The sequence below is a fragment of the Lampetra planeri genome, chromosome 24 (genome assembly GCF_965212315.1).
Source record: "Lampetra planeri chromosome 24, kcLamPlan1.2.h2, whole genome shotgun sequence".
NCBI lineage: Eukaryota > Metazoa > Chordata > Hyperoartia > Petromyzontiformes > Petromyzontidae > Lampetra > Lampetra planeri.
The window spans coordinates 636,865-662,677 of NC_136130.1; the positions used below are offsets into that span (position 1 = coordinate 636,865).

Consider the following 25,813-nt stretch of genomic DNA (forward strand, 5'->3'; position numbering starts at 1 on the left):
CAAAGAAAAAGATCCCCCGTATAGCCTGAATAGACTGTTTGGGCAAGTGCTGTTAGTGAGCACCTATAAAGGCTGGCACGGCACACGAATGGGTGCATGGGTGGCCAAGACCACGCCTTTGTCTCCCTAGTGGTGATGTTTACACACTGCACCAGGTACTCATTTGATGCTGAGTCGACCTAGGACCGGTTCAGATAATCGTCACTTGTGATGGTCGGGAGCAGAAATCGAACCCGGATCGCCGGGTTCAACGCGCAGTGCACTAACCACTGCACCACTGCTCCCCACACTACCGCTCCTCACATTCACACACACTTTAACGCATACACACATCATTTTTAGCATGAGGATGACTCATTACATCTCGCGGAGGATTGCTCCGCTGAACAAAATAGTCCTGCAGTTCAGTTTGCAAGTGCGAGTTCGCGTTTTAAGTCAATGCAAAAAAATATATTTCATGGAAGCTGGTTCTTAAGTGTGGGTATTCGTAAGTCGGGTGTTGAAAGTCGATGACTATATGTAATGTCATCCCATTTCCAGCGCTGATTCTGAGTTTACTTAGTCGTGATACTTTGTTATTACGAAAGGAGTGTGTTACTCAACAGCGACTATTCGTGTAACTATTCATATCCCTATTTAAAAAAAAACTGCTCATCAGACAACAGTGCAGTCTTCCAACTCTTATCTCTCTCTCTGGCCAAATATATATTTATTTTAAGGCCACACACGCCGTGTTGTTTTTTGCTCATCGTGCCTTTGATGTTAAACACGTTATGGGCAGACAAGGTGAGTGACTTACATGTGTTATGGATTTCTGCTGGTTAAACAAGAACATTGATGAGACTAGAGAAAGGCAGGGTTAGATTACTCAGACATGTAATGATAAAATAAGAGACTGAGTATAAATGTGGCGTGACGGGGAAAATGACATTTACAGCAAGACGCCAGAAGAGAGAGCGAATACGGTTACATAAGCAGCTTGAACAATTGGATGCAACCGGGAGGAGTAATCCAATGCAAGTCAGTGTTTCAGTAGCAACCACTGACAGAGCTCAAGGGAACGAAGGCCATGATAGCCGGCGTCTTTGAGAAGGACGCGGAGCTTACGAGGGTAGAGAAAGAGCACCGACATTACACTGTGTCATTCATAACAGAGGTTTTCCTCGGTTAGATCGCGTAAATATAAATGTGTCGTTAAACCCACCACCGCCTGACAAAGCCAATAGTAAAGTTGCCATGTAAACAAAACGTGCCAATTAGTTACTAGTTCAGCACTAATCGGTTGTGTATTGGAAAGTAAAAACCCACATTTTCAATTCGAATACCGTGACGTTTCGCCCGGTAATTACAGCCAGCCTCGTCAGGCGACAGCCACGGAGTTGTAGATAAATCCTCCTCCTGTTTGGGTCTTAAACAGAGGGATTAAATGTGATGTCGTCACTTGTGAGCCAATCAGGAGCTTATTTGAATGTTTTACGCAATCGCGAACGCCTACATGTTAAACTGAACAACTGTATTGCAATCAACATTGTTTAATTGTTTAACTTCCGACTTGATGTTAGAATTTGGACAGAAAATCTTGCGAGGTGGTTCAATGCTGAGGGCATGGGGAGGCTGCTTGCCAAGAAGGACCTCGGCTTTAGGAATATTCATCAATTTGTATAAACGTTTGCAGGAACTTTCGGATGAGATGGAATAGGGCCACATAGCCCAAGTCCTGCACGTGAGATAGTAGTTGGTGTGACATTAGAAGGGCCACTGCCTGAAACGTGGCCAGTTCTGTAGATTGTTATTCTTGTAAGGCCACAGTGTTGTGGACGAGTGTGTTGAGTTGTTGTTGGCTGTGCTCGTGCACCACTGCAAGTGACGGACTGGGACTAAACATCGACCTGGCCATTTATAAACACAATGGGCCCAAATTGTCGTGCCATCCTCATTGGTACCATTTGGGGCTGGGTCCAAAAAAAGCGAATGGGCCCGTGAGGAATAATCTTTGGGGCTGCCGAATATGGGGACTTATTGCCAACTGGGAGCGTCAATAAGCAATGGAGCGTACACATTAGAGGTAATACAATATTTAGAAAAAATTACACTGATCTAATTTGCAATTTCCGCACACGGAGCGGCCTACCGGCCCTTGGCATGGAGCGGCCCAGCGGGGCATTTCTCCTGCGGATTGCTGCCCGACGGCCAGCCCATGGCCTGACCACTGCCAACGCAGCAGCAACGTTGCCATAAGCACGTGGCGCTTTGAGCAGAGTCGCGGCTGTTTGCAGGGCAAACACGAGCGGCCGCTATTTGTTTGATGAAGAATCTCACAAAGCACACAGACAAGACAATGATTAACAACGCCGAGACGAGTTACCCTGGAGCCCTCACTCGGAGCGGAGCCCACACGTGCGCGGAGCGACCGCGGGCACGACGACGCGCCCCGTCTCGCCGCCAGCGCCTCGTCGCCACCGCGGGTGAGACGCGCACAGCCGAAGTCGACGGCAGCGGCAGCAGCAGCAGCCTCTTCTTGACACGGCGCCACTGTTCGCGACCGATGCCGTCATAATCAGCATCAGTCCGGTTACCGAACGATCTCCCTGGTCTCCAGAGTGACAACTCAAGTTGTGTACTCGGTAGCCGAGTACTGTGCAAGCAACTATGTACTATTACGATGTTTTTGTTTTACCAGTTAAGGTACAACTGAGCTACGACCTAGGCCACAAATGATAGCTCAACGAAGTGGCTTATTGTGTTTAAATGTATAGCAGCCAAACATTATGAACGCGTGATGTCGATTCTAAATGTGGAGGGAAAAACCGGAGGACCCGGAAAAAAATTCACGCAACCACGGGGAGAGAGACACGCAAACTCCAAATATACAGCAGGCGTCAGGGTCGGCATCGAACCCAAGACCTCCTGTATACCAGGCGAGGTAGTTAACATCTACAACTGAACGCCCAGTGTACGGATGACACCATAAGTAGAGCTATGGTGGTGGTAACGATGGCCACAAGCGCAGCCGGGGCTGACCATGAGGGAGAAACATCAAAATAAATCCATCACCTTGTTTTTCATTTGCTCTGAGTTGTAGCAGGTGTTTAGTAGGCTGACGTTTCGTGCATTGGCCCTTCAGAATTGAGAGATTGAGGGGGGAGGCACAGACGTTGGGTTAGAGTTTTAGCTTACTTTTTATACTGTGGGGTTCACGAGCAAAAAAAAACTGTAAACAGTTCAATGCCGCTGAGATTAGCACGGTTTGCTACGTACGGTGCGAAATAAGTTCAACATACATGGAATCAGCAGCGATACGTTCAGGCGCTAAGTTCCAATGTCGAGGTCTGCTGGCCACGTCGAGAGGGCTTCAGGAGAGAGTTGGTGTGTAAATTTGCTGTTCCTCCTCCGTTGAAGGAGCACAGACAACCGTGGTTTACTATATAGTCCATAGTCTGGGTGGCATGGCCACATTCGCAAAGCTTGAACTGATGGTACCTCGAGAGTTTTCGCTCAGCAGACTTTGAGTAGTAAAGACATTATATGGAACAATGCAACGGTATGGAGTCTGTTTTCTCCGATTATTCATTCGACCTGGGAGGGCCCAGGATGATCGATACTTCGGTTATTCCTCCAAGGAAAGCCTCACCAAGTTTCGGGCTCGTTTTCAGGATGTGCTGCCAGGTTTTCGCAGCATCAGGAGGGGGTGATGATGTTGCTGTAATCATTGGGGCAACGTGCGGGGCCCCATTACATCGCGTTGTGACGCACGTGACCACACCGTCAACATCAACTGCACCTGGAAAGGCCCCTCCGACGCCCCACCAGCATTGGGATATTTTAATGTTATACAGAGGCTCTCACGTCCAATATCGTGATTCATGGTTTATTTATTGGTTATGTCGCCGTGAAGGTATACTGATGCCCTTTTTAAGTATTTGCGAAACTCGCGAATCCAGAACTCGCGAATAGTCGATGGGTTTACTGTACTGAGTAAGTTACGCTAACCGCTGCGCCACCACTCCCCACTGATAGCAGACGCAGCAGACTCGACAGCGGCGCGATAACGCGTCCACTGCGCTCCAGTGTCACCAGGGGGTCATGGACTCTTGCTCGGGCAGCTTGGGTCCATTGTCAACATTGCGCAGCGTCCCGCGATAACGTTCAACAACAGACACATCGGTACCAGATCTTGGTCACTCGTCGATACCTGCCACCTGGACACGGCCGGTCAAGATCTCAGCCTGCCCGGGTCGAGAGTGAACCAACTCCGGTCACCAAAATGAGAAAATATTTTTTAAAGTCAATGTACAGACCTCGTACTACAAAGTTGCCTGTGACCAATCTCGAAAAGGCGGCAACTATGGGGGGGGGGGGGGGGGGGTGTGGCAGCGTAATGTGACGCATGGGGGGGGGGGGGGTCAGCCACAAGGTGGTCTCCGAATCAACAAGATAAACAAGTACAACAAATGTTAGGAACATTTATTTCAACAAAAAATATTCCAACAATGAACTATAATTTCCAAAGAAAAAAATATTGTTACAGATGAAAAAAATATTTTCTAAAAACACAAAGCGTAAAATCTCGTAGCGCGACTGTTGGTGTTTGTTACTGAACACCACCACGCTTGTTTGCTGACATGCGCATGAAAGTGTAATGTAGTAACTCGGCGGGAGACGACTTCACGGGTAACACACTCTTTATTTTATCAAACTCGTTCACAGGTGACTAACACCTACTTTGTATCTCGGGTGACAAACACCCACTTAGTATCTCGGGTGACAAACACCCACTTAGTATCTCGGGTGACAAACACCCACCTAGCTACTTGGCGACTAACGCCCACTGAGCTACTCGGATGACCAACATCCACTTAGTATCTCGGGTGACAAACACCCACTTAGCTACTCGGCGACTAACGCCACTGAGCTACTCGGATGACCAACATCCACTTAGCTACTCGGCGACTAACGCCACTGAGCTACTCGGGACACTCCCTGCCCGGGGTATCCGTCTCGACTGTGGGTCCCCAGCCCGACCCACGGGGGCGTCGGACCCCGGGTCCCACAGCCTCGCCTCCGAGCCACACAGGGCCCCGGTCCCCACAAGGACGGCGGGACTAGGGGTCTCGGGGCACTAGGTCTTCAGCTCCGTCTTCGGGTCTTCAACTGGGTAACTCTCCCCGAGTGCTCTCGCGCGTCCCCCTTTATACCCCACCTGCGGACGTCGCTGCGAGCACCCACTTATTCGACCAATCGCTGGGCGCTGGCTACGATCCTCTTTTCCCACATCTCATCGTGCCTCACCACCCACGCCGCGCCGCCCCGTCATCTGTCACTCCTGGCGCGCGCGTCCACACCACGCCCACAACGCGTGCCCAACCCCGCACCCCGCGCCGCCCCGTGATCCATCACTGTCACAGTCGGTGCACGTCAATACCACCACTACATCACCCCCTACCACATAGCTCGCAGCCGACCCGGCTGCTATAAAAATATACAAACCGCCCTGTGTGCCCCGTAACACAACACAACAACAAGAACAACAACTAACGTAACAACACAACACGACGCGAACACTACCATCCGCAACCATCAACCAATGCCACCGCGACAATAGAACAATATATACAAACCGGCGAGTGACAATAGCAATGTGTATGCAAAAAGGAAAATAAATGGAAATTTTTTTTTTTTTCTTTCGACTCGTGCAGTGTCCCCTTCTTTTTCCGAGCGTCCCTACAACGGGACATTACCCCGGCAGAGGGGAACACCGGGCGAGCTCGGTGTAGAGAAAAAACGTCTTCATGAAAATTGTTGAGCCCTAGCCCGAGTCCGCCTTGCCGGTCCGTCGTACGGCACCAGACGCGGTTGAACGTCCGGTGGTGCCGGCGGTTCAGGAAGACATCGGCCAGGCATCGAGGACCCGTGCGTGCCCCGGGGTTCAGGCTCTCGACGGTCAGCAGCCGTCAAGCCCGAGGCACCTGGGGGTGGGTCAGGTGGAGACACGTGAGGATCAGCCTGCGACACCTCCCTCCCCGAGTCGACGGTCACATCACACGCCCGGTCGTCACGGCACAGAACGGGGTCACACGGTGCCGCATAGGGCTTCAGTCGGGAGGGGTGCACGTACCAACGGCGTTTCCCCCATTTAATCTGTATACTCTGGGGTCGTGCAACCCGCACAATTTCCACCGGTCCCCTCCAAGGTCTCAACAACTTGGGGGACGTAGCCAACGGTGCATGTGGACAATGCAGCCAGGCCTTATCGCCTGGTTTCCAATCATGCGTATGCACCCTCCTTTCATGCAATTTCTCGTTCGCAATTTGCCGCGACCGCGAATTCAACCTTGCCGCCTCCCGTGCTTCAGTCAATTTGGCGATATTAAATTTGATGTGGTCTGCCAATTTAGATTTTGCACGTGGCTGGGAAATCCCCAGTTGGACGTCCATGGCCGGATCGGCCTCCCGCCCATACATAAGAAAAAATGGGGAAAACCCCGTCGCCGCATGAGGGGCCATTCGATAGGCCGCGAGTACCCCCGGCACCTGTAAGTCCCAATCAACCTGATCGTCGCAGACCTGTTGGCACAACATAGACGTAATCGTCCTGTTCAGACGCTCAACCATCCCGTCAGTCTGCGGGTGGTAGGGGGAAGTACGCACTTCCTTTGTACCCAACAGGTCGCACACCTCGCGCAACAAAACGCTCGAAAAATTCTTTCCTTGATCTGTCAGCAAGCGTTCAGGGGCGCCCTTGTCCAAAACATAACCCTGGACAAAGGCGTCCGCCACCGCCGCAGCCGACTGGTTGGCGAGCGGCCATGCCATAGGCCATCGGGTGAAGTATTCCACGCCAACCAGCAGGAACCTATTTCCCCTTGGTGTAGCCGGAAAGGGCCCCAAGATGTCCAACGCTACCAATTCGTTTATACGCGAAACCTGAATGGATTGCAGCGGTGGATTAGCTGCCAATGGTGGCGGTTTCCTTTTGGCGCACCCTACGCATCCCTTAAGAATATTCGCCACGTCGTTACCCATCCCCGGCCAATAATAGTCTCGCTGGATTAGGGCGAGCGTTTTGTGAAACCCCAGATGCATGAGCCGTTCATGAGCTGCCAGAACAACCCTACCCCGCATAGCAACAGGCACAACGAGCACGTGACGCCGGGACATGTTGTCCCACTTCATCAAAAGGCCCTGTCTGCACACCCAGGAACCGACCCGCGCCTCCCCTACCTCGGGAGCGCCAACTTTCCGACGTAGCGTAAGTAGGGAGCTGTCGGACATCTGGAGGCGGCCCCACTCAATGAGGGGCAACGACAACAGCGAATCCCTCCCCGTGTGGGCGTCCTCTCCCGGGGTGTCAGTGGCGGCGAGCGCAACTCCCGGGGTGCCGGCGACCGGGGGTTTGCACCGCGCCGATCCCAACAAACATGTGCAGTCCGTGCATGGAGGCAACCGCGACAAGGCGTCCGCATTTGAGTGTCGCAACCCCTTGCGGTAAATCGTCGTGAATCGGTAGTCTTGAAGGACCTCCAACCATCGGGATAATTGGCCCGATGGCTGTGCCACGCGCATAGCGTATTGTAGAGCCGCATGGTCCGTACGGACCGTAAAATGACGGCCGTAAAGATACGGCCTGAATTGCTGTGTAAAAAACACAATGGCTAACAATTCACGACAAGTTACGCAATAGCGTTGTTCGGCGGGGGAAAGAACTCTACTACCGTAGGCGACCACCCGTTCAACCCCCCCGACCACCTGTGAGAGCACCCCCCCAATACCCGTATTGCTGGCGTCCGTGTCAAGCAAAAACGGTTGTGTGAAATCGGGGTAACACAAGGGGGGAGCCTGCACCAAGGCGTCACGGAGGGAGCAGAACGCAGCCTCCTCTTCCGCCCCCCAGTGAAACCTCACACCCTTAGCCGTCAAAGCGTGCAGGGGCTTGGCTATGGTTGCAAATTGCTTGACAAAACGATGGTAATAGGAGGCGAAACCAATGAAACTACGAACCTCCGTGACCGAAGTTGGCGTTGGCCATGAGCTGACGCAATGCGTCTTAGCAGGGTCCGTCGAGATCCCTGAACGACTCACGATATGGCCCAAATACCTGACCGATTCCCGAAGCAGAAAACATTTAGCCGGTTTAAATTTAAGCTTAGCGGAACGCATCCTGAGGAACACCGCTCTCAGTCGCTGGAGGTGCTCCTCGAAAGTCCGACTAAAGACGATGATATCGTCGAGATAAATCAAACAGGTATCCCATTGGAGGCCCGACAAAACCAATTCCATGAGTCTCTGGAACGTGGCGGGAGCGGAATGTAAGCCCATGGGCAAACGGTTGAATTCAAATAGGCCCCCAGGTGTCCGGAAAGCAGTTTTAGGTTTAGACTCGTTATCGAGTGGCAATTGCCAAAATCCAGAAAGCAGATCGAGTGTGGAAAAAAACTGCGCTCCCGCCAAGGCATCCAGCGACTCATCCATCCTGGGGAGCGGATACGCATCCGCCATCGAGATTTTGTTTAAGCGGCGGAAATCGACACAAAACCGCAAGGACCCGTCCTGTTTCTTTACTAGGACAATAGGAGCACCCCACGGACTAGAAGAGGGCGAAATGATATCGGCCGCCAACATATCATTAACCGCCGATTGCACATGTTCCTTCTCGGCTGGGCTGAGCCGGAAGGGATTCTGACGAATAGGGGCCGCGTCCCCTGTAGCTATGTGGTGGCGCAACAGGTCAGTGCAGCCGATATCGTACTTATGTTTGCTGAACACGTCAGCAAACTCGATTAGCAAACCCCTCAATGCTCCCAATTGCACCGCGGACAAGTTAGCAGAACCGGCACACAACGAGTCCAACCACTCAGTCCCCTCATCACTTGGAGGATGCGACTTAACAGTGAAATCTGCTTGAGCCACGAGCCGTTCCTCAACGGGTAGCGGCGCGGCGTGAGCCAGCACCGTTCCCTGCGCAATTACGGCCGGCCGCGACCCCGTATTCAGGACCATTACGAACGGCTCACTGTCCCCTCTCACCATGGTTTGAGCAACCGCTAAGTCGAGGCCCCTACTGGCTCTGTTAGACGGCCCCAACAGCACCCCCTGTGCCTCCGCACCCACCTCGAGTGGCTTCCTGAACCGAAGGGGTACTAACATTTGCGATCCCGGGGGCACCCGTACAGTGTGAGTCGCCAGCGCCTGCACCGTCGCACAAACCGTGCGCATTTTGGTAGGGCTCGACAAGAACGCAACCCGCCGACCTGATGGAAGCTCTATGCAGGCCTGATCTATAAGAATTTTGATGGGCATTTTGGACAAAAAGTCCGTACCTAGCAAACAGGGAACGGCCAGCGATGATGATACGAAAATAGGGCCCGCCAATTTGATGTCACCAATGCAAATAGTCGCCCGAATCTGGCCGATGATCCCCAGGGATCCCCCATTCGCCGCATAAAATGGCACGTCTACTGGCAGAAGGGGTCTACTTTGGACGGGAAGAATGTTATAAATAAGGTCCGAGATGATGGTGGCCGACGCACCCGTGTCAACAAGCACCCGGACCTCAACCCCGTCAATGAACCCCGTTACCACGGACGACCCGGCCGACGCAGCCACGATCCTGTGGGCCAATTCGGACCACTCGACTGCTTGCGGGCCGCGTACGGACCCCCCTCGCCGAAATGAACCCCCGGCACCCAGCCGCGAACCCCCCACCGCGAAGCGGCGACCCGAACGTGCCGTGTTTGTGGACCGAACGTGTGAGGTGCCGCGACTTGCCGGGTTTTGTTGGGATGACTTGTGGCCCTGGTCGTCGTCCCGACGTGGTCCTGTGGCGCGCTGACGCGGGGCCCGGCACCCGGCTGCGACGTGACCCCGAAGGCCGCAGTTGTAGCAGACGACGGACGTCGTAGGTTTCGGTTGCTCCAGCTTGCGGGGCGAACGTGTGGGCGAACGACCTCCCGTTCTCCACTCCCCCGGACGCGATGCAGCGAAGGCCTGCTCCTGCACCGCAGCTGGCTGAGGTTCGGCGATCGTGGCGGCCAGTGCCGCGTTCCCCGCCCATTTGCAGACGACCCCCGGCTTGCGTTTGAGGACCTCGTACGCGTGAATGCTCGTGGCGATCGCCAGGGAGCAGATATCCATCTCGTCCGCCACGTTGATGGGGACCCCCAACTCGTGGGCCAACACCAGCAGCTGCTCCGTCACCATGGCGTCCTTCCCCTCCTTATCCATGCGGGGAAATGCTGCGTCCGCCAAGGCGAGTAGTGCCGTGCGATAGGCGAGCGTCGTTTCTCCAGCCACCTTCCGCCGATCGTAGAACTGGTGGCGACACGTGGAGGGCGGCCCGAACACCTTCGCCATCAGGTGTAGTGCGGCCTGGAGCGTAGAGCGGGACGACCTTGCAGCAGATGTGAAGGCTGCAAGTGCGTCGTCGTCAAGCATCGCTGGCAACGCACGCAGGGCAGTGGTGTCGGACCACCCCGACATCTCCTGATGAGCGAGGAACCTTCGTTGGAAGGCTCCCCAGTCGCCCCCATCCGCCTTGAACGCCGACAGCGCGGGCAATCTTTGCTGGAGGACCCGATCGTCGTCGACGTCGGAGAGATTTTCCCGCGCTCCGCTGTAGTTGTGTAAAATGTCGGCTCGGTTGTCAGGCGCAAAATGGAGGGCTCCGGCGCGCGCTGATGACGTGGGCTGCGCTGCGCGGAGGTGTCCGGCCACGTGGCGTCCGTCTTTCCCGCCAATCGGTGACGGCCCCCCAAAAACGGCGGCAACTTCTAGACTTTTGGCGCGAAGCGCCTTTTGGCGGGAATCCTCCAACGTCGCTTCCTCCACGACCCCCGCAGCCGGTTTTCCGCTCGCCGGAACGGAGATGTCGGCCAAGACAGCGGCGGCGGCGAGTAGCAACTCCGCCAACCGGGAGTGCGCGTCCTGGAGGCTGGTGTCGGAGGCAAGCGGAGCGTCGGCCATCACCGCGAAGTGCTGCATCGGCGGCAACTCCTCGTCCTCTACTCCCGAGGTCGGTGTCCCCGGTACGCCGTCGTCGTCCCGACCTCGCTCGTGGGTACGGGTAGTCTTCCTTGTGTCCATACTTCTTGAAGACAGGTTTACTTCTGACGCCAGTTGTAATGTAGTAACTCGGCGGGAGACGACTTCACGGGTAACACACTCTTTATTTTATCAAACTCGTTCACAGGTGACTAACACCTACTTTGTATCTCGGGTGACAAACACCCACTTAGTATCTCGGGTGACAAACACCCACTTAGTATCTCGGGTGACAAACACCCACCTAGCTACTTGGCGACTAACGCCCACTGAGCTACTCGGATGACCAACATCCACTTAGTATCTCGGGTGACAAACACCCACTTAGCTACTCGGCGACTAACGCCACTGAGCTACTCGGATGACCAACATCCACTTAGCTACTCGGCGACTAACGCCACTGAGCTACTCGGGACACTCCCTGCCCGGGGTATCCGTCTCGACTGTGGGTCCCCAGCCCGACCCACGGGGGCGTCGGACCCCGGGTCCCACAGCCTCGCCTCCGAGCCACACAGGGCCCCGGTCCCCACAAGGACGGCGGGACTAGGGGTCTCGGGGCACTAGGTCTTCAGCTCCGTCTTCGGGTCTTCAACTGGGTAACTCTCCCCGAGTGCTCTCGCGCGTCCCCCTTTATACCCCACCTGCGGACGTCGCTGCGAGCACCCACTTATTCGACCAATCGCTGGGCGCTGGCTACGATCCTCTTTTCCCACATCTCATCGTGCCTCACCACCCACGCCGCGCCGCCCCGTCATCTGTCACTCCTGGCGCGCGCGTCCACACCACGCCCACAACGCGTGCCCAACCCCGCACCCCGCGCCGCCCCGTGATCCATCACTGTCACAGTCGGCGCACGTCAATACCACCACTACAAAAGCAAGATGCACGATAACTTAATTGTGCGTATTGTAATCTTTAAATGTTTTTATTAATCCTGTCACTGTGAGACGATCTTCCTCTAAACCCAAAATATGGTGCCACTAAAATAATATATACAGTTATAGCCTAACATAGTATTGCGTAACAGGGGGTTAAAAACCATCCGTAGATATTTCAATGAAAGTGAATCGGGAGAAAGCAGATGGGAGGGGGTCACAGTCGAATCTTGCATAGCCACGCCGTTGTAATAGGTCGCTGCGCTGCGGTACAATAAATGGATACAACTAACCATAGGAGGAGGCTTTCGCGACGAATATTATTCATAATAGAGGCTTTTGGGTCAGATCACGTAAATATAAACCCGCCACCACCTGACACAGCCAATTAGTAAGGCTTGTCACGTAAACAGAACATTACAATTTGTTACTGGTACATCACACCGGTGTGTTGGAGAGTAACGAATTGGCATGTTCTGTTTACGTGACAAACCTTACTCATTGACCTCGACTCACGGTCCACAATGACCACGTAGGCAAAGACACGTCCCCCTTCGACCAACACCACGCCCACTTTCTTTCACGTGGTGGGAGGGGGTGGGCAAATTTTCTGATTGGATGAGTTTGTCTGGTGCTTGATTCTATCGCTCCATTCCAGCGCAGATCCTCTCCAGAGTGCCAAGGCAGTCGTCGTCTTCGTCGTCGCTGCCGTACAACGCAGCCACCCGCCAGGGCAACACATGGCCCCAACCGGGGGCTGGGTGGGCACCGTGGGGGGCCTTGCCGGCGAAGGACCCCCCCCCATCCTCGGGTGGATGCTGCTGCTGCTGCTCGCCGCAGGTCCGGCCGCCAGCCAGCTCATGGCGGCCGCGACTGAGAGCGAGGAGGCCCTGGAGGCCAGGTGCAAGCGGCCTCCGGTGTGGTCGATAGGCGGTGGCAGCGTGGTACCAATGACGGAGCGGCTGGGCAGCGTGGTGGTGTTGGCGCTGCTTAAGGCCAGCTGATACTTCTGCTTGAAGCAGGCACAGAGGTAAACTTAAACATTTTTGTTTATTGTACCAGGTAAGGTACCACTGAGCTACGTAGCTCTTTTTTCAGAAGCGACCTGGCTGTCACAGCTCAAGGAAGCGGCGGCTTATCATGTGGGCATTTATATCAGCCAAATACTTCTAAATGCACGTTGATTCTAAATGTGGAGGCAAAAACCCAGAGGACCCGGAGAAAAATCTACGAGACCACAGGGAGATAGACACGCACACTCCCACCACCACACTATACCATTGACCGTCGCGTGAAAGGTACTAAGAGGAAGCAACGAAATATGTCAATGGGAGAGTGGTGGTCGGAGACTTGCAGCGGAGCAAAGAATCCATTCTCCGCAGGGAATGGAGACTTGCAGCGGAGCAAGGAATCCATTCTCCATTCTCCGCATTTCCCATAAATATGCTACAAATATACGCTGCCAAGCCTGGTGGTGCCCATTCAGACGCTGTCTTCCCGACAGACCTGTTCTTCACCTGAGGACGGCTGCTTGCGTTGTGGCCGAAACGTCGTGAGAATTATTTTATTATGTTTTATTTGTATTATTTTATTATTTCCCTTCTGCGTGACTTTACCGAAAGAACCAAGAAGATGAATCCCTGCAGTCACGAAAGCTTTAAATCGAAATTTAACCCCAGTTGCTGTTTGCTCTTCTTGTAAGTGGAGGCTGGTCGTGTCTCGCGGCGAGCTTGACCGCAATATCGGAAGATTGAGTTCACTCTTGGGGTGTGGCCAGCGGGACCCTCCACCCCAAATGCCTGTGACCCTCCCAGTGCCTCTCGTCTCATTTTCTTCCGTCGTATGGTGGGGAGGAAGAGATGAGCCAAGCATAGCTTGACACATCAGCCATCGGCCATCAGCCACAAGGTCCCCTTCTGTGAGCCCCAACCGGTTTCCACATTCAAGTGTCTCATCAGTACGAAGGCCGGATGGCTGATGAGATGTATGATTTTTTTTTCAAGTTTTATGTGGAGGGATGGATATGTAAAGCAGCATTGTCCGCTTATTTGGTTATTGGGAACAGCTTTTAGATGGAAGGCATTCATGCACTGCCCTCTTCTGCCTCTAATGAGCACACACACAATGCAATCATACATGTGTAATACCGTTGAGGACTCTTGGACACCCGGGGTTGAGGCACACGTATTTATTCCGCAACAGTTGTCACAACCGCGGACATACAATACTGGAGGGGGTATCGGCCCCCTCACCCGGCTAGCTGGGAATACACTGCTAGCTATCTCTGACCTACCTCATAGTCCTCCACTAACGGGCTAGGGGGAGGCTGTCTGGCCCGACACTGGTAAGTCGGGCTACGGTACCCGGAGTCCCAGAGCACTAGCTCTGGTTCTCGGGACCACGCCGCTGGCTCGGTCCTGCGCGGCCCTGACAAGGGCGGCGTCCCAGGGGAGTCCAGGGCTCTAGCTAGACGATCTTCGGTCTTCACTGGTTTAGCTTAACATTCTGCCCCGAGCCCTCTGACACATCCCCCTTTATACTCAACCCCCGCTGAGGGGTGGGGCCCCGGGCTGCCTGGTGCGGACGTCGTTGAGAGCACCCCCCCCCGTGCACTCACGTAGCCCCGCCCACTGTGTTTGTTTCCCATAAGCTGCCATGCATAACGGCTCTCTCTCTAACACCCCTACATCACCCCCCCCCCCCCCCCCCCCCGCATAGCTTGCAGCCGTCCCGGCTGCCAACATACAAAAAAAACGACAATAAAAGCGCATTTACCCCCTGACCGCGCGTGTGCCTCACTATTTTTCAACAATAACAAGAACAACACAACAAGAACGCAACAGCAAGAAGAGAAAACAACCCGACGCACCCCCCCGATTAAATACAAATTCTGTAAAAACAGTCTATACACAATTTGCAGGGAACCCACCACACACACAACACGCAATGAACACAACCTATGTACACATCTTCCGGCCTCACAACAGTCTGCGCATTTTAGCGCGTGTCCGCGCAGCGGGCCCCTCACATGGGGTAACCCCGGGTGGTGGACCGTCAGGTGGCAACTGTCCGTCTCGGAGTGAGTCCTCATCCGACGCCGCGTGACCCTTGGCATCCCCAGGAAAGGTGATCGGGCGTGAGCCCGTCATTCCTCATGCACCTGGAGGTGGCACAGCTGGCAAGGCATTAGGTGAGCGCGACGGAGATGGACCCAGTGAGTCGGTCGACCCCCCACATGTTTGGCCACGCGTGTGTGAAGTGGGGATGTGTACCGCAACGAAGGGTTTTAATCTAGAGGGGTGGACGAACCACCGCCGCTTCCCCCATTTGATGCGCACGCACTGCGGTCGCAAAACCTCGACCACCTCCACAGGGCCCCGCCACGGCCGCACCAGCTTAGAGGAGGTTGCGAGTGGCACCTGGGGACAGTGCAGCCATGCCTTGTTCCCCGGCTTCCACTGCAGCATGTGCGCCCGACCCAGTCTGAGCCGCTCATTCGCTTTCTGACGGAGGTCAGAGTTTTGCATGGCAGCATCCCGTGCCTCTGTCAATTTGGCCAAATTAAATTTTACATGGTCAGCCAATTTAGTTTTTCCCTGAGGCGCAGGGATCTGCAGCTGGGCACGAACAGGCGGGTCAGGTTCGCGGCCGTACATGAGGTAGAAGGGTGAAAATCCCGTAGCTGCGTGGGGGGCCATCCGGTACGCCGCCAATACCCCTTGAATTTGCAAGTCCCAATCGGTCTGTGAGTCCGACACCTGCTGTGACAACATTGACGCGATGGTCCGATGCAGACGCTCGACCATCCCGTCAGTCTGCGGGTGATACGGGGAGGTACGAATTTTCTTCGTGCCCAGGAGCTCACAGACTTTTTTGAGCAATTTACCGGAAAAAATTTTGCCCTGGTCGGTCAGCAGCCGCTCCGGAGCACCTTTGTCCAGGACATAACCCTGAACAAAGGCCTCCACGATGGCTGCTGCCGACTGGTTGGCAAGGGGCCAGGCCATAGGCCAGCGTGTAAAATACTCCACACCAGTTAACAAATATCTATTGCCCCTGGGTGTGGCGGGGAATGGGCCCAAAATATCCAGCGCGACGAGTTCGTTAAGTTTGGACACTTTGATTGACTGCAAGGGTGGGTTAGACACACGTGCTGGCGGTTTTCGTTGCGCGCACCGAGGGCATGACCCCAGTAAATCCCCGACATCCTTCATCATGCCTGGCCAAAAATAATCGAGTTGGAGTAAGGCGAGGGTCTTTTGGGTCCCCAGGTGTAGGAGGCGCTCATGTGCGGCCCACACCGCCTTGCCCCGCAACCCCGACGGGACCACCAGCCGATGTCGATGGGATTTTCCGTCCCAGTGCATCAGCAGACCATGCACCAATTCCCATGCGTCGGCATCACCCCTGCCCTGCCCAGCACAGCCGACGCGACGACGCAACCCGAGGAGAGAGGTATCCTCCATCTGGAGGTGCCCCCATTCACTGACGGGCATCCCCAACAGGGAATCTTTTCCCTGTTGTGCGATTGAATTTGGAACCAATGTTTCGTCGTGGCCGGCGGCCGCCAGGACCGGAACCGGTATGTCCCCTGCTGGCCTGCAACGTCCCGACCCCAGGAGGCATGCACATTCGGAGGTGGTTGGCATGCGCGACAGAGCGTCAGCATTTGTGTGGCGAACGCCCTTACGGTAGGTGGTTTCAAAATCAAAATCCTGGAGGATCTCCAACCATCGGGACAATTGTCCCGATGGCTGTTGAACTCGCAGGGCGTACTGCAGTGCCGCATGATCTGTGCGGACGGTGAAATGCCGACCGTACAGATATGGGCGATACTGTTGGATGAAATAGACAATTGCCAACAGTTCCCGACGGGTGACACAATATCTTTGCTCCGCCGGAGACAACACCCGACTGCCGTACGCAACCACCCGTTCCACGCCGTCAACCACCTGGGAAAGCACGCCCCCAATACCTGTGTTGCTCGCATCGGTGTCGAGCAAAAAAGGCTTAGAAAAATTGGGGTAACTCAAGGGAGGAGCTTTTACCAGGGCGTCCCGAAGGGAGCAGAAAGCAGCCTCCTCCTCCTGACCCCAGTGGAACTGAACCCCTTTTGATGTTAAAGCGTGTAGGGGTTTCGCAATCGTTGCAAAATCTGCGACGAAACGTCGGTAATACGACGCGAAGCCAATAAAACTCCTGACCTCTCCCACCGAGGTGGGAGTCGGCCAGGAGCTGACGCACTGCGTTTTGGCGGGATCGGTAGCAATACCTGAGCGCCCCACGATGTGTCCCAAATAACGCACCGAATCGCGTAACAGATGACATTTTTGGGGTTTGAATTTCAAATTAGCAGCCCGCATCTTTAGGAAAACCGCCCGCAACCTCTGGAGATGTTCGTCAAAAGTTTTACTAAAGACGATAACATCATCCAAATAAATCAGGCACGAATCCCATTGCAATCCAGCCAAAACCAATTCCATCAAACGCTGTAAAGTTGCCGGTGCTGAGTGGAGTCCCATCGGCAACCGGTTGAATTGGAACAGGCCGTGCGGTGTACGGAAAGCAGTTTTAGGCTTTGAATCATCATCCAGAGGAAGCTGCCAGAATCCTGAAAGTAAATCCAATGTGGAGAAGAATCGCGCTCCCGCCAAGGCGTCCAGCGATTCGTCCATCCGTGGGAGCGGGTATGCGTCGGCAACCGAAATTTTGTTAAGGCGCCGAAAATCAACGCAAAACCGCAACGAGCCGTCCTGCTTTTTAACCAGGACGATCGGCGCTCCCCAAGGGCTGGTGGAAGGAGAAATTATGTCAGCGGCTAACATGTCATCAATAGCCGATTTGAGATGGTCCTTTTCGGCGGGACTTAACCGAAACGGATTCTGGCGTATTGGCGCGCTGTCACCCGTATCAATATGGTGACGCAGCAGATGAGTGCAACCCAAATCATATTTGTCCCGACTGAAAACGTCGGAAAATTCCCGCAGTAGCATTTTAAGCTGTTGACGCTCTGAATTTGACAGGTCCGTCGATCCCGCACAAAGCGCCTCGAGCCACCCTTCATCGCTGTCCGAATGTGGTCGCGGCGCAGGGACAGCACTCACGTGATTCGCGACGGGTTCCTCACAGGGCACCGGCGTCGCGTGAGCAAGCACAGTCCCCTGCAGGACCACCACCGTCTGCGAGCCCACATTGAGGACCGCGATGAAGGGGTCTCCGTCCCCTCTTACTATGGTCTGGGCCGAAAGTAAATGAGGTCCACTAACCCTGGCCCTAGATGGCCCCAGCAGAACCCCTTGGGCCCCAATGCCCTTAGCGAAGGGCCGCCGAAGTTTCAAAGGAACCAACATTTGTGCCCCCGGAGGAACGCGCACCGTTCTATCTACAAACGCCGGCACCGTTAAGAACGCCGTCCGACTCGTACCGGGGGATGGCAGAAATGCCATGCGTCGTCCCGACGGGAGCTCAATGCATCCCTGGTCGATTAATATCCTAATCGGCATTTTGGCCAGGAAGTCCGTCCCCAGCAGGCACGGAACCGCCAGCGAGGAGGAAACAAAAATCGGCCCAGACAATTTAATATCCCCGATACAAATTAGGGCTCAAATCTGTCCGATGATGCCAAGTGAGCCCCCGTTAGCAGCAAAGAATGGCACGTTAACAGGCATCAAAGGACGGCTCTGGGCAGGGAGAATATTGTAAATTAACTCCGAAATAATGGTCGCCGATGCTCCCGTATTGACCAGGATGCGCACCTCGACCCCGTCGATGTGCCCCACAACAGCCGACGACCCCGACGACGCGGCTACAACACGATGGGCCAACACGGACCACTGGCTGGGTTCAATCTGAGTACCCAGAGCGGTGCGTGTTGGAGCGATGGTGCGCGATATTGGCCCCCCAATCGGTGCGGTGTATGAGTGTGTGGCGGGTGTGTGCGTGGGCCAAACATGTGAGGTGCCGCGACTCGCCGGGTTATGATGATGGAGCTTGGGAAGAGGGCCGGCGTCCCGTCGAGGTGTCGTCCCGCGCTGCCGATAAGAGCGGCACCCCGAGGCGACATGACCCCAGATGCCGCAGTTGTAGCAGCGCGGGAGCGCTGGTGACGACGACGGATGATCGGGATGGCTCGAGCCGCCCCGGTCCGCCCGTACTCCCGCTCCCTGCCGCCGTTGATGGTCGATGGCGCAGATCTCCTCCGCCGGGAGGGTGGCTGCGGCCATGGTACGCCCGCTCGCCGCCTTGCTGTCCTTGCGTCGTTGCGCGAGCAGGTTTGCGTGGAGGAGTCGTGCTGCTTGGAGGGAGCACATCTCCGCATCGTCCTGTGCGACGATGACGATCTCCATGTCGTCCGCCAGCAGGAGTATCTTCTCTGTAACCATGGCGTCGACACCTTCGTTGTCCATCCGTGGACAGGCCGCCTTTGCCAGTGCCAGGAGGCTTGTGCGGTACGCCAGAGGCGACTCCTTTGGCCCCCGCTGGCGATCGTAGAAGAGTTGGCGACAGTCTGACGGCGGACCATAAACTGCAGCCAGCACCTGCATCGCCGTCTGCAGCGTAGAGCGCCTCTCCTTTGGTGCTGATGTTAAAGTGGCGAGGGCGTCGCTGTCGAGGAGTGCTGGCAGCGCGCGGAGAGCCTCGGCGTCCGTCCACTTCGCCATCTCCTGGTGAGCGAGGAAGCGCCGCTGGAAGCCGCCCCAGTCGCCTTCCTCGCCCACAAATTCTTTGAGTGGAGGCAGTCGCTGATGTAGCGCAGCGGCTGCCGCAGAAGGTCGCCCTCCCTCGTCCCCCTCACCCGGCTCTGCTTCGGCGCGCACGACCGATGGCATCGCCGGTCGCATCCGTGGTGACGTCCCGTCCGTTGGCGATGACGCGGCAGGTACTGTATGCCCGCCGTTGGACGCGATGCTCAGGCCGGCCACGCCCTCAACTGCAGCTGCGGTGATGGCGGGATTTTCAAATTGGTGTTCCGCCGAAATGGCGGGAAGGCGCTGTGGTCGTCGGCTTTCGTTGCCCGTGGCGGTCCAGCAGCCCCCAGCTGAGTGATGTGGTCCAGCATGCTGGCAGCGGCGTGCAGCAGCTCCATCAGCTTGGCGTGCGCCTGCCTCAGCCCCTCTGCCGACACCTCTCCACCCTCCTGTTGCTGCGGCGTAGCCGTATCTGGCCCCGACTGCTCCGTGCTCTCTTCACCCGTCCCGGGCTCTCCGACTGCAGCGGTGTCCTCCACCCCCGGTATCCTGACCCGAGCTGACCGGCGCGTGTCCATGTTCGTAGATTTTTACTTCTGACACCAGATGTAATACCGTTGAGGACTCTTGGACACCCGGGGTTGAGGCACACGTATTTATTCCGCAACAGTTGTCACAACCGCGGACATACAATACTGGAGGGGGTATCGGCCCCCTCACCCGGCTAGCTGGGAATACACTGCTAGCTATCTCTGACCTACCTCATAGTCCTCCACTAACGGGCTAGGGGAGGCTGTCTGGCCCGACACTGGTAAGTCGGGCTACGGTACCCGGAGTCCCAGAGCACTAGCTCTGGTTCTCGGGACCACGCCGCTGGCTCGGTCCTGCGCGGCCCTGACAAGGGCGGCGTCCCAGGGGAGTCCAGGGCTCTAGCTAGACGATCTTCGGTCTTCACTGGTTTAGCTTAGCATTCTGCCCCGAGCCCTCTGACACATCCCCCTTTATACTCAGCCCCGGGCTGCCTGGTGCGGACGTAGTTGAGAGCACCCCCCCCCCGTGCACTCACGTAGCCCCGCCCACTGTGTTTGTTTCCCATAAGCTGCCATGCATAACGGCTCTCTCTCTAACACCCCTACACATGCCAAAACGTGTTTGCTATGTACGTGTTTGTTCTGCGTGTGTTTATTATGCGCGTTTGCTTTGTGCGTGTTTGCTATGCGCATTTGCTACGCGCGTTTTTGCTATGTGCGTGCATGCTATACGCACGTTTGCTATGTACGTGTTTGCTATACGCGTTTGCTATGTACGTGTTTGCTATACGCGTTTGCTATGCGCGTGTTTGCTATGCGTGCGCGTATTTGCATGCACGTTTGCTATGTGCATGTTTGCGATGTGCGTGTGTTTGCTATGCGCGTTTGCTACGCGTGCATTTGCTACGTACGTGTCAGTCGACGCCCTGGACACCCTTTGGGGCCGAGCCGTGGCCCAGCGGTAGCTCGCTGCTTTTTGCAGAGATTCACTGTCCGAATCCAGTGGCCACCGTGATTAACGCTGCGGGTGCAATAGCCGTTATTACAATAATAATAACACCCATCCTTATAATTACAATCATAACAACAATAAAAAATAATAGCACTCCTGGACATCTTCACTCGCAGTGGACGTCACAAATCCCCGTGACCCTCATTCGCAAGAGGAGACCATCGCGTGCCTGCGTAAGGGTCACAGATTTCGCCATTTAAAAAAATTACGCCGCTAAATTACTCCATTGGGATGAACCACCGACAGGCAGACTCATGCCCCTGGCTTGCTCGATTCCTCGCCCGGTTGAACAGAATAAACTGGGACCCTTGCAAAACGAGGCATTTCCTCCCAGGATTATCCAGGAGAAATGTTCCCCGTCAGACGCTCGCAGTTTGCGCCACCTTTTTTCACCGCAGCCTGAAGGAGCTGCGGGGCCACCTGTGGAAGGAGGGCCTGCGGGGCATCCACTACCTCATCGTCAATGACAACAGCTCCGCCTCGCTGGCGCGCTACGAGCGTCTGAAGGCCCAGGTGCCGCCCGCCATCCCCGTGCTGCAACACGCGCCCAACGACACGGACGTATGGAGCACGCTCGGCGGCACCAAGGACGACTTCTTCATCTACGACCGGTGTGCGAGCATGCCGGAGACACGGGGGGCCACGGGTGGGTGTATGGGGGGCATGGTAGGGCACGGAGAGCCACGGGGGGGGGCACAGAGAGATACGGGAGGGGGGCACGAAGAGACGGGGGGGCGCACGGGATGCCATGGGGGGCATGGAGAGGCACGGTGGGGCATGGGGGAGAGGGGCACAGGGATACACAGGCCCAGTCCTCCGAGCCGCACGGGGTCACAAACCATTGATCCAGACTATGAAAAATAAGAATAAATTTGACTATTTATGGCAATAAAAGGTATATTCTTGGTTCTTTCGGTAAAGTTACGTAAATACAAATCAAAAAAGTAAAAAACCCACTACGTTTCGGGTTTTTTTGCTTTAATTACTGTATTTTTGTTTTCTATTTACGTGACTTTACCGAAAGAACCAATAATATGAATTACTGCAGTCACGAAAGTTTTAAGTCTACAAATAAAATAGGTGTTAATATGCTCAAACATCAAATACTGTAGATACCTTTTGGAAGCGTAAAACCTATTCCTATTTGTCATACTTTGATACTGGCAAAAGATCCCATAGATATAACCAGAGCAGGCTGTGGAGAAAAGCAGACTGGGTCTATACACCCGGCCAGACCTGGTCCATGGGTCAAGACTCAGACTATGGACCCAGGGCATGAGTCGACACCACATCATGTCCTTTTGCCCAGACTAGACCCAGACCCAGTCCAGCGAGATCTTTTTCTGGTTAGCACATTGTACTGTAAACCTGGTAACCAGAGTTCAATTTCCGGCCATGGCTAACATCAGCAGCGAGTGACATCTCAACAGCGCTGAACAAATTTGGTGAAGTATGGCCAAACAATCTTCATGACTGAAAGCCATGGGAAGGCCTTTATCTGGAAATGGATCGAGAAGGGGTTGTGCATTAACATTACATTTTTGGAATAAATCAGGTCCAGTAAACTTGTGCCTCCTCGGTATAAATATCTGTGGTGGCCTCTGCAGCAACCGGGTAATTGACACCTCTGGGATGGCTCCAACAGCACAGACCAACCCCCCCGGCGTCGTTCTTAGTCAACCTTAGTCTCGCATCACAACTCAGAAGCATCCTGAAATTAGGTTTCTCAAAACACCGGTTACCAGATCTCTGGGCAAATTAATTCCTTGCTTCTACCCCCGAAGACCAGACGCCAATCCCCAGACTGTCCACGTCTAACCCGGACAGGTGGCCAATACCCCAGGGTCACGCAGAGGCCATCGAGCTCGAGGCCAGTGAAGCCGCCTTTTGGGTGATGTCGATGTTGTTGTTGTCGTGGCACGCACAGATGTGGACGGCTCGTGGCCAAGGTGGGGCTGCCCTTGAGCATCCTGGCCTTCCCGTACGTGGAGGAGGCTGTCCGGCGCGCATACTTCACGCTGGATGTGTGCGGGCCATGCAACAAGACGATGAAGTACAACACGGTGCGTTTACGGCAGTATACACACTCACGTGGGGGCGAACCCGGCGACCCGAGTTCGATTCCCGCTCCCGACTAATAACAGCGGCGAAAATTTGAACCAAACTTGGGTTCTCAGCCTTTAATGAGTACCTGGTGTGGTGTGTAAATGTCGGCACTTTGGAGACAAAGGCGGCAGGGTATGGTGCTGGTCAACCACCTCCTCATGTGCCATTCCGGCCTTCATAGGTGCTCGCTTAACAGCACTTGTCCCTTCAATCTGTTACACGGGAGATCTTTGCTTTTGGGGGTAGGGGGGGTGGTGCTTTGAGAAGGCGACCACTGGTTACTGTTGATGGATCCCGTCCCAACTTGACACCAAGTACGCACACATACCATGCGTGTGCGTGCCGTGCTTAACCACATGCCTCTACCTGCAACTTAAGCACTGGAGATAAGCCCCAGACAACTCCAGCTTGAATTAAGCCCAGCTTAGTTTTAATGCATGGGCGTCCGAGACCAATATGATTCGTAACCGATCTTCGGGTCGAATCGCCGCACAAGCGAAATTGCATGTCGTAAATCCTCCTCCACCTGACATGACCATATCAATAACGCTGTTATGCGATGACAAAACGTGCCGGTTGCTGGTTGCCCTAAGCCCCAGCTGTGTCGTTGCTGGATAGAGATTCCCAACGCAGTGCACACCGGGGTGCAGACGTGGCGCTCCGACCGACCGACGGCCGGCATCGTCAGGTAGTCTCTACAATTGTCAAAGTGTCCTCCAGTCTCAGGCCCTAAATTTGGTGGTGCAATTTCAATATAAAAATCATCAATTATGAAGCCCTGGTTTCACCAACCGTAAATTAGAAAACATTTTAGTTCCGGCAGAATGAGCTTTTTGGAATGTTTTCCATAACCAATTATTGTATTTTTACTTCTTTCTATTTTTTTTTTTACCAGCTAAGGCCTACCGAGCTATATAGCTCTTTTTCACAAATGATAGCTCAACAAAGTGGCTTATCATGTGGAAATTTATAGCAGCAAAATACTCTCAACGAATGTCGATTCTAAATAGAGGAAAAAACGAAGGACTCAAAATAAACAGCAGGCGTCAGGGTTCAGATCGAACCCGCGTCCTCCTGTACACCAGGCGAGGTAGTTAACACCTCAACACCTGATCCCATTTCAACTTCACATGTCACCTTCATCTGATGAAGGTGGCCTGTAAAACAAACTCTACTGGGTTTTGCCCGATTACCTTTTTTTAAAGTGGTGAAATGTACCCAAAATACACCGCAAGACCGGGCAACATTGAACTCACAATGTGCGGCTGGTAACCGCCGGCGCTGCCGGTGCTGGATTTTCCTCTTGCGCTGCTCCACAGACGGTGAATGGCAGCGCGCCATGGGAGGAGGATCTGGAAGCGGCACAGAACGGCAAGGCGGCGGAAGTGCCCACCGCGGCCCCACTACCGCTGGGTGGCACGCGGGTGCTGCTGCTGCCCAACCTGCAGGGTCAACGCTCAAACTCCAAGCAGCAGCAGCAGCACGGCCAGCATCACCACCACGTGCCTGATGAAGAACCAGATCCGGATAAATCAATTCTGGATTAGCACTTAGCGATTCACTCACCGGCTCACTCACAAACTCACAAGCTTACTCTCATACCCCACCCACTAATTCGCTGACCGATGCATTAAATTAGCCATCTCTCTCACTCGTTAAACTTAGCAAATCATCAACATACTAGTTGACTCACACAAGTTAATGAACTCGCTCACACCCACCGATTCATAGACTTACCCACGAATTGACTGAGCCTTTCACTCATCGACTCACTCCCTTGCCAACCAATTCACAACTCTCACCGACTTACCCACTCATTCGCTTGTGACATTAGTTTTTAGTCTCCACCTGCTTCTGGGACTCTTTAAGACCTTGAAACTACAAGGCCCCAACGGTAAAATGCAAGGCAGGGTTGATTGAGACGAGAAGCGGGTGTATGAACGCACCTATTCTGCAGTGGATCCGCGTTGAGTTTTAATGCGCAGGTTCAAACACATACAGAAACTCTTAATGCCACATCCAAGCCGCACCGTGCGCAATCATGGAACAAACATAGAACTGTGACGAGCAGGGACACGCGCGCGTACATGGCATGTCCCCGATGTTTTTGTGCTAACCCAGGGTGTAGGGACCAGCGGTGCGCCATCGCAGGTGATGGTCGGCAGCTGCGTCGAAGTGGCTTCGCAAAAAACGGGGTGCTGGTGTTTTCACGGGGTCGACCGAGGAACGCTCGGGTCGCCCAGTTCCTCCCAGCTCGTTGCTTCGATGACGACTGCAGCCAAACCCAGTCTCCTGGGGGCTGCAGCCTGAAGGTTGCAAAGGCAACTTGTTTCTGGGGAAGGGCAGCCGACACCCACATCTACCGGCGAGCCCTCCGCGCTTCGCGTGCCGTGTTCATGAAGGGGCTTGTGGGTAAAAATCCACCACTCGCCCAGAGGCAGCCACAGTTGCGTCCGCGGGGATCACGCGGGGCGAGGCAGAGGAGAAAGCGGTGTCCGAGAGTGACGCTTATTAATCCCCGGGTGAGATGAAAGCCCCCGTGCAAATAAAGCTACCGCGAATTAA

General features: G+C 54.6%; 1 pseudogene across 1 annotated transcript; it reads left to right on the plus strand.

The window, feature by feature from the left end:
- Positions 1-2,323: 2,323 nt before the first annotated feature.
- On the plus strand, positions 2,324-25,813 carry LOC144726626 (uncharacterized; annotated as a pseudogene). The gene is made up of 5 exons (XR_013587316.1): positions 2,324-2,465; positions 12,576-12,942; positions 21,541-21,753; positions 23,070-23,205; positions 24,568-25,813. The product of XR_013587316.1 is annotated as an uncharacterized LOC144726626 (transcript).